Genomic DNA, 13,766 nt, shown 5'->3' with positions numbered 1-13,766 from the left:
ACTCTGCACGGGGGGAAATGCAAATTGTCATGGTTTCACAATGCAGCTTTCGATCATGCAACAAGCGCAGGCAGATCATAGATTTCTAGAATTTTCGTCCTTACTACATGGACATAAAACAGATGATAAAACAGGCAATTCATTGTAAACCACCTACAGTTCTCGGCCAATCAGTAAAATAAATTTCATGTATGGGCGCCCTAGTAAATGCTATTGCCAAGTTATTCCCCCATCAGTCATGTGTGTACTTTCTTTCAGATTGGGGTATATATATATATATATACCGTATCTATGGTTGTTCATGTAAGGGGTTATATGCTTTGTGATCCTACATTACTGCCCAACAATCAGTGTAGAAATTGCTTAAATGACTCGCACAGACTTTTATCATCTACTATAATGAATGTATATGAGATTCCTCTATTAAAATGTTCTTTTTCAGATTCATGACCTCCTTTCATGGGTTTCTTCCCATTTTCTTTAAGCAGTCATCTTTCAACATTAGATTCTAATGACAGCTACTGCAAGTCATGGTTCACTGGGAGCTGAAACTAAAGAATGTTTCCTACCTGTATGTAATGAGAATGCAATTTTCTTGATGTCACTTCTGTTACATGTTATGGCGATGACGTTCAGTTCTTGGTTTATATGGTTGCCAAAACACTCTCACAATTTTATACCTTTTATTAAATGCATTGCAGCAGTACATTTCCTTTGTAATGTATCTTATAACCTCTTATAGTTACTTTGACGCAATGTTTAATGAAATTTCGTACTTTTACTGCCTCAATATCTTTATAATGCTACCAGGGTTGTTTCTGAGTCTGATAGTATTGCTCAAAACAATGAAGGAAAAATTATTAGATTTTTGCTTGTTTTGTCCCTGACAATGAAATGATCAGTCAATAATTTTAATGGTTGGTTTATTTGAACCGTAAGAAACCGAATAAAAAAAAAAAGCCAGAAAATGTATTACTAATAAGTTATAAATTGATTTGCAAAAAGTTTTATAAATGTTATCCCTTATGGCTCCCAGGTGATACAGGTAACAAATTAAGATTAGGAGCACTCTTTTAAAGGGAGTGCTCCTAATCTCAGTTTCAGTATATAAAAGACACCAGTTCACAGAATTAAAGGGGTACTCCCACCCTAGACATCTTATCCCCTATCCAAAGGATAGGGGATAAGATGTCTGATCACGGGGGTCCCACCGCTGAGGACCCTCGCATTATTGCTTGCGGTACCCACCTGTGTTCTCACCGGAACCGCTGGAGGGTCTGAGTTGCGACTCCCGGAACGGAAGTCCGTGACGTCAGGACTCCGCCCTTTGGATAGGGGATAAGATGTCTAGGGTGGGAGTACCCCTTTAATCCGATTCCAAACTCTCCACCATGGGCAAGACCAAGGAGCTGTCCAAGGATTTAGGGACATAATTGTAGATTTATTGAAAGCCGAGGTACGTGCTCTCAAATCACCCAAGTGCAAGTAAAAAGTGCAAGTGTTAACACAAAAAAAACATGCACGAGGATGCAATCTATCGCAAGCTCTTCTCCGGAAGGAGAGAGGCCCCCCAACAAACAAAACCCTTCGCCTCCGGGCCAAAAGGCACCTGCAAGGTTCCAGGTACGATGTCCCCTTTCGCCGAAGCTACTCAGGGACCAAAAGTGTTCCCGGCAAACAACTAGGCGTTAACCAGGTTGTCACCAAGGAACCAGTAAAACTGGTTTGGCATCCTGCCGAAACAGGATGCCATGGGGTATAGCAGGGAGGTGAGGAACCTAATGGCCACTCACACCTCCCCTAGTCCGGCAGGAGGGGCGAGGGACACCCAGAAGGGCTACCGCACCCTACCAAATCCTAGAGAACAAACGAACACAAAAAGTGGACACAGTGACAAAAAAAAAATAAGTGGATGTGCGCAGTGTGTAATACTGCCCGGACATCCGACCGGATCTATAAAAATTCCCCGATCCTAGCCGGAAGGCTGGGATACTAAAGGTGAGTGCCCAGAAGAGTGAGAGAAAAAGTGCATGCTATGTGCTTTCATTCAAGTGGGGTTGCCAATCCCAAGTGAATTCCGGCACCCTGGGGTCACCACTCCCAGGGCACTTGTGCACCTCGGCCTTCACTCTACCCGGACCTTAAGGCCAGATCCAGCAGGGAACAGGTCTCATCGGGGATGACTGCTGTGCTATACAGCCATCCCTGGTACACCCGTCCTACTGTGTGGTTCCCCATCCTGCCTTGGTGGTCTTCCACACCGCCAACTAACAGGAAAGGTACTACACTTGATCTTAGCCAAAGGCCGAGAAGCGATAATTGTAGACCTACAAACATAGATCTATGTTTCTATGTCAGGGACAAGATTGTAGACCTGCACAAGGCTGGAATGAGCTAGACTATCGCCAAGCAACTTGGTGAGAGGTTTACAAAAAAATTGTCCATCTCCCTTCGTCAGGGGCTCCTTGTAAAATCTCACCTCATAGTTTCAATGACAAGGAAAACAGTGAGGAAACAGAAATACATGGGGGGGGGGGGGGGGGGTGTATCTTGTTAATATCCAGAGAGTACCTGTCATCAAACCATATTTTCTAAACTAACTCAGATTATATTCCCTAACTACTCCTAACACCCCTCCTGCCCTTAAAAAAAGATTTCAGAGCTCTAAAAAGCTCTTCATCATACCTTTCCCCTTGCTCACATTGTGTGAGCCCCCAGCAGGAGAAAGTGGGCGTTCCCCAGCAGGTGAGACATCACTGAAGTCTGCGAGAGCTGTGCCTCACCATGCCCCACACGCACTTCGTGTGTTTGGACTTCTGCAAATTCGGGTGGAAATCAAACTGTTAGACTTACCCAGGGAACAGAACAGAGCCACCTAGTGGCCATTTTTTCAATCACATTAAAAACATATAAAGGTTGAGAATTTTAACAGCAAGTAAATAGCAAAGTGTCTTATAATAACCTAAAGAACAATATATTAAGAGTTTAGTTTGGTGACAGGTACTCTTTAAGACAGCTGAGACCATAGTCATCAAGAAAACAATTGGTAGCACACTATGCTGTGAAGCACTGAAATCCTGCGGCACCCGCAAGGTCCCCCTTCTCAGGAAATCACATATGCAGGCCTGTCTGAAGTTTGCCAATGAACCTCTGAATCATTTAGAGGGGATTAAATACTTATTTCACTGATCATTCTTTACCATATGTACCATTCATATTGCATTAATACTAATAACCAAATAAATGCACAAAGGTGCACATTGACTGTAAAAGACTTCCAGGAATCTTGTCTCTCATACCACCAAGTGCATCCTTCCTATAATCTCCTGATCTAGAGGGCATCTAATATTCATAGGCATTACTAAGCTCCGGAAGAATGAATATTAATACTAGCTATAAAGTTTAATAGCCGTATACATTTTGACACTTGGGGGTTATTTAGCATAAAAGGTAGCAGCTTCCTGGGCTCTACAGATATGTTTTGTGGTGCTGAGTGCCAAATAAATAGCATAGAAGCTAATGGCAATCCAAAATAAATGGCTTTATTTAGCTTTTAGGTGACAGCAAAAATGAAAACACAAATTAACCCATGCATAGGGCATTACCTCACTTCTTAAACCCTAGTTACCCTTACAGAGCAAATTCTACTTGTATTAAAGGGGCAATCCGCCCCTAGACATCTTATTTACTATCCAAAGGATAGGGGCACAGAGGGTTCACCACAAGATGGAAATCATTGATGAGCCTCAAAAACAGGAAGGCCAGATTAGAGTTTGCCAAACGACATCTAAAAAAGCCTTCACCGTTTTGGAACAACATCCTATGGACAGATGAGACCAAGATCAACTTGTACCAGGGTGATGGGAAGAGAAGAGTACGGAGAAGGAAAGGTGCATGATCCGAGCATACACCTCCTCTGTGAAGCGTGGTGGTGGTAGTGTCATGGCATAGTGGGCATGAATGGTGCCAATGGAACTGCTTCTCTTGTATTTATTGATGATGTGACTGCTGACAAAAGCAGCAGGATGAATTCTGAAGTGTTTCGGGCAATATTATCTGCTCATATTCAGCAAAATGCTTCAGAACTCATTGGACGGCGCTTCACAGTGCAGATGGACAATGACTCAAAGCATACTGCAAAAGCAACCAGAGTTTTATAAGGGAAATCAGTGGATTGTTATGCAATGACCAAGTCACTCACCTGACCTGAATCCGATTTGTGCATTTCACTTTCTGAAGACAAAACTGAAGGGAAAATGCCCCAAGAACAGGCAGGAACTGAAGACTGTTGCAGTAGAGGCGGCAGAGCATCACCCGGGATGAAACCCTGCAATGTCTGGTGTAGTCTATGCGTTCCAGACTTCAGGCTGTAATTGACTGCAAAGGATTTGCAACCAAGTATTAAAAATTGAAAGTTTGATTTATGATTATTCTGTCCCATTACTTTTGGTCCCTTAACAAGTGGGAGGCACATATGCAAACTGTTGTAATTCCTACACCGTTCACTTGATTTGGATGTAAATACCCTCAAATTAAAGCTAACAATCTGCTGTTAAAGCAAATCTTATTTGTTTTATTTCAAATCCATTGTGGTGGTGTATAGAGCCAAAAATGTTAGAATTGTGTTGATGTCCCAATATTTATGGACCTGACTGTATAGGTTGTTTTTCTCACTCCACTTTTCTCTATTAGTTTAGCTGTCGTCACTGAGCAGTAAGGGGAGATCTACCTTTACAAGTCAGATCCATTTTAGATCTTGTGTGGAGATGGCATTTTTCTCCTTTTACAATTTCTTTTATATTTGACATTTCTGAAATGAAGGTTCTGAACACGTGCACATAAAACCCACATTCTCCACAGCGGAGGATCTGTTTATGTCCCTGTCTTCCACTTCTGATGTTCTTATTTGCATCGGCTTAGGATGTGGATTTTAGATCAGGCATTTGCTTTGTACACTTTAATGATTATTATTTGCTTTAACAGTAGGCTGCATCTCCATGGAAACAAGGACATACTTTTATCAGAGAACAGACAAACCCTCACTGGGTAGGCAACAACATGCGACCTTATTATCTCTTTCTGACTCCTTGTTGAATGTATTTTGGGGCACTTTACTTCACATGGAAGAAAATTAGCTTTTTCTTCCTTTTTATTTTAAAGGAGTTTTCCCCTCCGTCTCATCATTGGGACTTTTTAACCTAACGTAAAAAAAAAAAAACGTTAGAATAAGTTGATACATAATGTCAATGGAAATAGTAAATTGTGTGTGTGTGTGTGTATATATATATATATATATATATATATATATATATATATATATATATATATACAAGTGTGTGTGTGTGTGTGTATATAATTCTTTTTGTTTATATATATATATATATATATATATATATATATATATATATATATATATATATATATAATATATATATATATATATATATATATATATATATATATCTCTAGCCCTGTCTTTATCTTTATCTTAACTTTTGATACAGGGTGCAGGTACACATTAAACATCTTGCTAATCCTGGTGTGGTACCAATGTGTTCAGCTTGGCAATACATAGTGTGTATGTGTATATAAAAATACATAGTGTGTGTGTGTTCACAGACACTTGTCCAGCTCACCAAAACCCCTCCAATGTGCACGGATCGGTGTCCAGCCAACACCCAATAGTGGAACAAAGAAGCAGTAGATCCAGCACTATTCTTAGCAGCTTTATTGTAACACAGCACTCGGATAAAATCAGCCAACACATCAAACTCGTTTCGAGCGCATGCGCTCGAAACGCGTTTTGATGTGTTGGCTGATTTTATCCGAGTGCTGTGTTACAATAAAGCTGCTAAGAATAGTGCTGGATCTACTGCTTGTTTGTTCCACTATTTTGTGTGTGTGTGTGTGTGTGTATATGTGTATATAAAAATACATAGTGTGTGTATATATAACATATTTAAAAGGTATTGGTGGTTTCATTATTCTTTTGGATGACCTGCATGTCAAATAGTGATTCATTGTTTCTGCAGACAATCCATAATCAGCATCATCAATTTCCTTCAGACAATGATTATTCAGATTACATTTCATTTGCTGAAGTAAATTGATGACATGTCAGGATCAAATGATTAAGGTCAATCATGAATAATCAATTAAAAACAATGAATGTCTATTTAAAAAAATAAAATAAAATTATAATAATACATACATTCAAACCTCAGGCAAAAACCACTGATAACCTATTCTACTGATTTTTGTGGGGTGGAAAATTAGGAAAAGTTGCTGAGTTGCCCATAGCAACCAATCAGATGGCTTCTTTCATTTTCCTCTGGACAGATTTTGATAAATCTCCCCCTTAGAGCTTTGCAACTATTTTACATAAGTTTTCCCGTCTGCCTTGGAGCTCCATTCGCAGGATCCGTTCCAATAGTGGGACATGAACAGAGAGAACAAATACTGCAAGCTGTTTTTGGTTCCACTAGATTCCTGCAAATAAACGGACACGAGATGGATCCCATTTAAAGTCAATGTGATCCGGTGGTGTCTGTTGTGCAACGGACTGGCCAGTTTTTGTTTCTTTCTCTTTCATGAATAGATTCTGACAGAGCCCTACTAGCCGTACTTTTTCAGTCCTGTTAGAAGTGAGCGGACACTGTTGTATTCCTGGTGCTACCTGTATTATTGGTAAGATCAAGGAATGTCCAGCGCGGATGTCAAGCAATACGAAAATGTATTCAGCCATAACACCAATCGATGACAAGTGACGCGTTTCGGCCGCAATCAACGGCCTTAGTCTTACCTGTATCTATATTACCTGTATTATTATACTAAACAGCATTGGAAGGGCAGATGCAAGCAGTGCTGTGATGTTGATCATGGTAACCGACTGCAGGTTACGTCAATGGGAGAACATTAGGTGGCAGCTCTCAGTCCCAGAACAGCCACATAGGGATAAAAAAAAGAGAAATTGATTAGAATGGGAATTTAGATTTAAGGGGAAAAATGAAATGGTAATGTTTTAATGGTAATGTTTCAACATTAAAGTGCTTGTCCAATGAAAATGCCAGATTAGTAGAGTGGGTTTAATGTAAATCATCCTCAACAGACTTCATTAGTTATAAATTCTTTACCACTGCCCACATTACCTGCTTTGGATGTGTTAGGATGAGTTCACACCACGTTTTTGCAATACAGATCCCGTATACGTTTTGAATTTGAAAACCGTACAGAACCGTATTAAAAACCGCATACATTGACTCTCCATTGAAAACTGTATGCCAAAAGATGCCTCAGGTTGTGCTTGTTTTGCATCCTGTAAGGTTTTGTCAGTTTTTTTTCCCATACCCAAATCCGTAGCCTACCATGGTTTTTGGTCTGGGTAAAAACGTATTGAAACGTATACTTTTTTTTTTTTAAACATGGGAGCCAATAGGAACAGTACGGAACAGTACAGAACCGTATGTGTGTACGGTTCCATCTGGTTTTCACCATACGGTTTTTGACTTTGCACAGTTTCTTTTCTTGGAATTTCAATCAAACAAGTGAAACTTTATTCATAATGGAATAAAAAGTTTAAAACGTACCATATTTTTCGCCGTATAAGACGCACTTTTTCTTTCCCAAAACTGGGGGGGGGGAAATTTGGTGCGTCTTATACGGCAAATACTTGTCCTATCGCGGCGGTCCCTGCGGCCATAAACGGCCGGAACCCGCGGCTAATTCAGGACGTCACCGATCGCGGTGATGCCATGTATTAACCCTTCAGACGCGCCGATCAAAGCTGACCGCCATGTCTGAAGCGAAAATAACACTAACCCGGCTGTTCAGTCGGGCTGTTCGGGACCGCCGCGGTGATGCGGCAACAGCGATGGGACACGTGAATACTACCTCCAAAACCAGAGGTCTTCAACCTGCGGACCTCCAGATGTTGCAAAACTACAACTCCCAGCATGCCCGGACAGCCAACGGCTGTCCGGGCATGCTGGGAGTTGTAGTTTTGCAACATCTGAAGGTCCACAGGTTAAAGATCACTGTCCTATACTTTACATTGTATTTGGTTCCGAATTTTTATTTTCTAGATTTTTATCCTATAAAATTAGATGCGTCTTATATGACGAAAAATACGATATACATTTTTTTCTTAAAAAAACGGATGCAACCGGACATCATTTTTCAAACCGTATACGGATTAAAATTAGTACACACATTTTGATAGTTCAGTCAGGTTTTGGGAAATCCATTTATTTATTTTTTATCAAAAACCTGATACGGGAACTGTATTGCAAAAACATGGTGTGAACCCAGCCTCATGGAGTTGTTTGTGGTTTTGCTCTGGCTTCCTCCTACTTCCTGTACCCCCTTTTTTAATTAAATTATTTTTTATTTATTTTATATATGTAAACTAAAAGAGAAAACACAAACTGCGTATCATTCTAACAGTGTCTTACATAACACAATCAGGAGGGTAAGGTATCTACATGCCCATGCAGCTCCACCCCCATGACTACTTGCCCAGGCAGAACAGAAGACTACAGTTGTTTTTTAATGGAAGTGCAGCACCAGAGGGAAGTTATGGTAACAGCGCCCGATTGCTGATTTTGCAGGGGTACTGGGAGACTTTGTAGGGGTTAAGGGACCTGACAGGTTTTCTTTTAATAGGTTTGTCCGATTGGAAGGAGTATTGTATTGGCAGATATGTGTTGGTGAAAACTTCAGAAGAGAAGGATTTAGGGGTAGTGATAGCCTCAAAATTAAGTCAACAGTGCGGCCAGGTGGTGAGCAAAGCTTAAAGGGGTACTCCGGTTAAAAAACACTTTTTTTTTTTTTTTTTTTTAACTGGGTCTAGAATATTAAACAGATTTGTAAATTACTTCTATTAAAAAATTACTTGTATTAAAAAATCCTAACCCTTCCCGTACTTATCAGCTGCTATATGCTCCACAGGAAATTCTTTGCTTTTCAAATTTCCTTCTGACCACAGTGCTCTCTGCTGATGTCTGTCTGTCTGTCTGTCTGTCTCAGGAACTGTCCAGAGCAGGAGCAAGTCCCCATAGCAAACCTCTCCTAACAGTTCCTAAATTGGACAGAGGTGTCAGCAGAGAGCACTGTGGTCAGACAGAAAATAAATTTAGAAAGAAAATAACTTTTTGTGGAGCATACAGCAGCTGATAAGTACTGGAAGGATTAAGATTTTTTTTTAATAGAAGTAATTTACAAATCTGTTTAACTTTTTGGCACCAGTTGACTTAAAAAAAAAATAGTTTTTCACTGGAGTACCCCTTTAAAAAATTTTGAGCAGCAAAGCTAGAGTTATAACTAGAGATTAGCGAACTTACAGTAAATTCGATTTGTCACGAACTTCTCGGCTCGGCAGTTGATGACTTATCCTGCATGAATTAGTTCAGCTTTCTGGTGCTCTGGTGGGCTGGAAAAGGTGGATACAGTCCTAGGAAAGAGTCTCCTAGGACTGTATCCACCTTTTCCAGCCCACGGGAGCACCTGAAAGCTGAACTAATTTATGCAGGAAAAGTCATCAACTGCCGAGCCGAGAAGTTCGTGACAAATCGAATTTACTGTAAGTTCGCTAATCTCTAGTTATAACCAGTAGGAAGAGGGGGATTGTGATCCTGCTGTGTAGAGCTCTAGGGACACCACATCTGGTATACAGTGTCCAGTTCTGGAGACATTGCATCCGAAAGGATATTGATGAAATAGAACGGCTACAAAAATGGAGAAAGGTCATAAAGTTTATGAGGAAAGATATGCCCCGTTTCCATAGCCAGTAGCTACAACAGAGAACTGACGGGTGTGAGGTTTCTACAACCATCGCTGGCATTCAGATATGTGCTGCACTAGTTGTTTTATCTACGGTAGCAGTTGTGGAGGATTATAGATATTTTATATGCTAGAAAAAAAGCATTTTGTTGTTGCATAAAAACTGAGCCAAGAATTATTTACTCACCCCAGTGAAATCCATGGCAGAAAATCTGCAATAGTCACCTAGAATAGGCTTGTGAAGCTACACACACTGTGCACTAAGGTTTCACAAGACTATTCTTTGTCAGACTTTGTCAGTATACCAGTGTTTCCCAACCAGTGTGCCTCCAGCTGTTTCATAACTACAACTCCCAGCATGCCCGGACAGCCAAAGGCTGTCTGGGCATGCTGGGAGTTGTAGTTCTGAAACAGCTGGAGGCACACTGGTTGGGAAACACTGCAGTATAAAGTATGACTAAAATATGCTTGTTAAGCGATAGGGCACTGTGTGCACAGCTTTACAAGCCTAATATAGGGGACAGTTGCTCTTTAAAGAGGTACTCCACTGGAAAACATTATATATATATATATATATATATATATATATATATATATATATATATATATATTTTTTTTTTTTTTTTTTAAATCAACGGATGCCAGAAAGTTAAACAGATTTGTATATTCTATTTGAAAATCTTTTTACTTCCAGTACTTATCAGCTGCTGTATGCTCCACAGGAAGTTCTTTTTTTTATTTTTTATCTCCTTTCTGTCTGACAACAGTGCTCTCTGCTGACACCTCTGTCCATGTCAGGAACGGTCCAGAACAGAAACAAATCCCCATAGCAAACCCCTCCTCCAGCTCTGGACAGTCCCTAAAATGGACAGAGGCGTCAGCAGAGAGCACCGTGGTCAGACAGAAAGGAAATTAAAAAAGAAAAGAACTTCCTCTGTAGTATACAGCAGCTAAGTAGTACTGGAAGGGTTAAGATTTTTAGATAGAAGTCAATTACAAATCTGTTTACCTTTCTGGCACCAGTTGACTAAAAAATTCAAAATGTAATCTTTTCCAGCGGAGTACCACTTTAATGTTAAGCAAGAAAGACAAAACTCATTATTAACCTAAAATGCCTTTTACGCCATGCACCATGCAAAGGTGTACTGTGTGCTGGCTGTGTAGTCACATTGATGTGAGTATTCTTGGAAATATGGTCGGGGTTTATTTATAAAGGAAGTTCTGTGATTGTAAATGATGAATGGGATATTTAAGGCCACAGTGCTGTATTTTGTCACTGTCTTGTCCGGCTGACGTTCTCTAGCCAGCTGATTCTGCACAGTTTGCTAAATTTATAAATAATTTTATGGGGTGTGTAGACGAGCGCATTTTTCTTTAGAATGTCTATAGCAGTGTTTTCACAACCAGGGTGCCTCCAGCTGCTGCAGAACTACAATTCCCAGCATGCCCGGACAGCCTTTGGTTGTCCGGGCATGCTGGGAGTTGTAGTTTTGCAACAGCTGGAGGCATCCCAGTTGGGAAACACTGGTCTAATAGAGTGAACTGATAGAAAAGCAACAAAAAGAATCCATTGCTATTGTTTTTGTAAGAGGGATGTTATGCTCTGTTCATATATGTCTAAGACTCCATCAACAATACAGGACAGAATACAGTAGTACCGCATGCTGCACGATCTTGTCTGGGAAAATACACAACGCCACTTTTCTTTCTACCTCCGGGACTTAAATCTTAACGTTTAAAGAGAAATGAAATTGACTATTTACAGACATAGACAAAATGGTAAGTACCCTTCTGTGAAAGACAGAAAAACCCACAATGCTCCTGAAATAACTTGAAACTGACAAAAGTAATAATGAAAACCAATTTACAGAAAATTAACAGATAAAAGGCGGACATGGCTCCTCAATTTTGGTTCAACAGAATCATTTTGACAAATATAATAATGGAATTACCGTATATACTCGAGTATAAGCCGAGTTTTACAGCACGATTTTTCGTGCTGAAAACGTCCACCTTGGCTTACACTCGAGTGAGCACCATCTTCATCCATCTACGCTGCAGGGACCATCCGCATTCCGGTGGGGAGGGCAAGCCGGTCCTGGCCGTCCATCTTCACTGCTGCGCACGGACTTCCCTGCGTGGAGTAGAGGGTCGACAATGAAAAGGGGGTCTGGATGATGATAGGGGTGGGGGTTGACAGGGAGTTATGATGATGGGGGGGGGATGATGATAGTGGGGGCCTGGTTGATGATGGGGGGGTTTGACGGCGGGGGGGATCATGAGGTCTGGATGATGACAGAGGGGGATGATGGGGGGGAGGGGGGGGTGATGATTTCCCACCCTAGGCTTATACTCAAGTCAATAGGTTTTCCTAGGTTTCTGGGGGGAAATTAGGGGCCTCGGCTTATATTCGGGTTGGCTTATACTCGAGTATATACGGTACTTGAAATATTTTCAAGTTATTTCAGGAAGTATTGTGGGTTTTTCTGTCTTAAACGGAAGGGGACCAACTATTTTTGTCCACATCTGTATACAGTGCATAGTGAAAGTATTCGGCCCCCTTGAACTTTTCGACCTTTTGCCACATTTCAGGCTTCAAACATAAAGATATAAAACTGTATAAAACGCCCAATTTTTCAGTTTTTTTATTTGTTAACAAAGTTTGAAATATCCAATAAATTTTGTTCCACTTCATGATTGTGTCCCACTTGTTGTTGATTCTTCACCAAAAATTACAGTTTTATATCTTTATGTTTGAAGCCTGAAATGTGGCAAAAGGTCAAAGTTCAAAGGGGCCGAATACTTTCACTATGCACTGTATTTAGCCGTAACTTGTCACCATTTCATAGATGCCAAGCCTTGTGTTTCCATCATATGCGGTGGATGTTATGAACAATAAGGATTTTATTTCAATGACCACAGCAGAAATCTTTGAAACTATGAAGATAATAAAGATAAATAAAAAATAAATAATAAAGACATTTACACAAGTTTTTGTTGTACAGTGAATAAGCTTTTCTAAAACTAGGACCTTCCAGAATGTAATGCAGTTTAGCTGGGGGCTAACAGCACGATCAGGAAATCTTTATGTAATATCATTATTATTATTATTATGAATAATATTAATAGTAAACAACAACTTTAATTAAAAACTAATCATGTATTATTATTATTATTATTATTGTTAAAGATAATATTTAACAGTAATAACAAATGATTAGTTTTGTATTAATGTTAATTATATTAACATAACATTAATACAAAAATGAATGTTTAGCATTATTATTATTGTTATAGGTATTATTTTATTATCTTTAACAATAATAATGATAAACATGATTAGATTTTGTATTAATGTTGTTGATTATGTTATATAATTATTATTATTATTATTATTATTATCATCTGAATAAGGATCAACATTTGAGTATGACTTTTCCATGAAAAAACAAACCTCAGTGAGTATACAAAAATAACACATTTATTCCTTATCTTTCAGATCTTTCATGAATTCATGCTGAATGAGAATTACACCTCCTGTAACAGGTACAACTTCTGCTAGATCCTGATGCTTTACATGACTATTGTCTATTATGCAGTGTAGTACACTCTTTTTGCCTGTAGAGGTCAGTGCTGTAAATGTTTCCCCTATAACTGAACATACTTATGTGTAAAATAGAGTATTGCACCATATAGCCCCTAGGTCTCCAAACTGTGATCTTTCAGCTGTTGCAAAACTACAACTCCCAGCGTGCCCGGACAGCCAACGGCTGTCCGGGCATGCTGAGAGTTGTAGTTTTGTAACAGCTGGAGGTCCACAGTTTGGAGACCATTGATATAGCCAAAGCTTGAAACCCCGACGCTCACCCAAACTTTATCTTTACGAGACTTGGTTCATTGTCACCGCCAGGGCTTCTTGAGTTTGGAACTTATCCTATTACTTAACAAAAGGAACTGGCATACTTTTAAAAGAACAAGATAAATCCACT

General features: G+C 39.7%; 1 protein-coding gene across 5 annotated transcripts in view; it reads left to right on the top strand.

Annotated features, from left to right (window-relative positions):
• Positions 1-13,766, top strand: part of PAG1 (phosphoprotein membrane anchor with glycosphingolipid microdomains 1) — a 264,608-nt gene that overhangs the window by 62,333 nt on the left and 188,509 nt on the right. For 4 of the 5 annotated variants that reach the window (XM_056522222.1, XM_056522220.1, XM_056522224.1 and 1 more), the window contains exon 2: positions 13,277-13,323. The exons of the other annotated variant lie outside the window; for it this stretch is intronic. The gene's annotated coding sequence lies outside the window, so the exon portion shown is untranslated. The remainder of the gene's footprint in view (positions 1-13,276; positions 13,324-13,766) is intronic. 5 annotated transcript variants of the gene reach the window in all.

Source organism: Hyla sarda, chromosome 5 (assembly GCF_029499605.1).
Source record: "Hyla sarda isolate aHylSar1 chromosome 5, aHylSar1.hap1, whole genome shotgun sequence".
In the NCBI taxonomy this organism is placed as follows: Eukaryota; Metazoa; Chordata; class Amphibia; order Anura; family Hylidae; genus Hyla; species Hyla sarda.
This window is presented reverse-complemented; position numbering and strand designations above follow the sequence as displayed.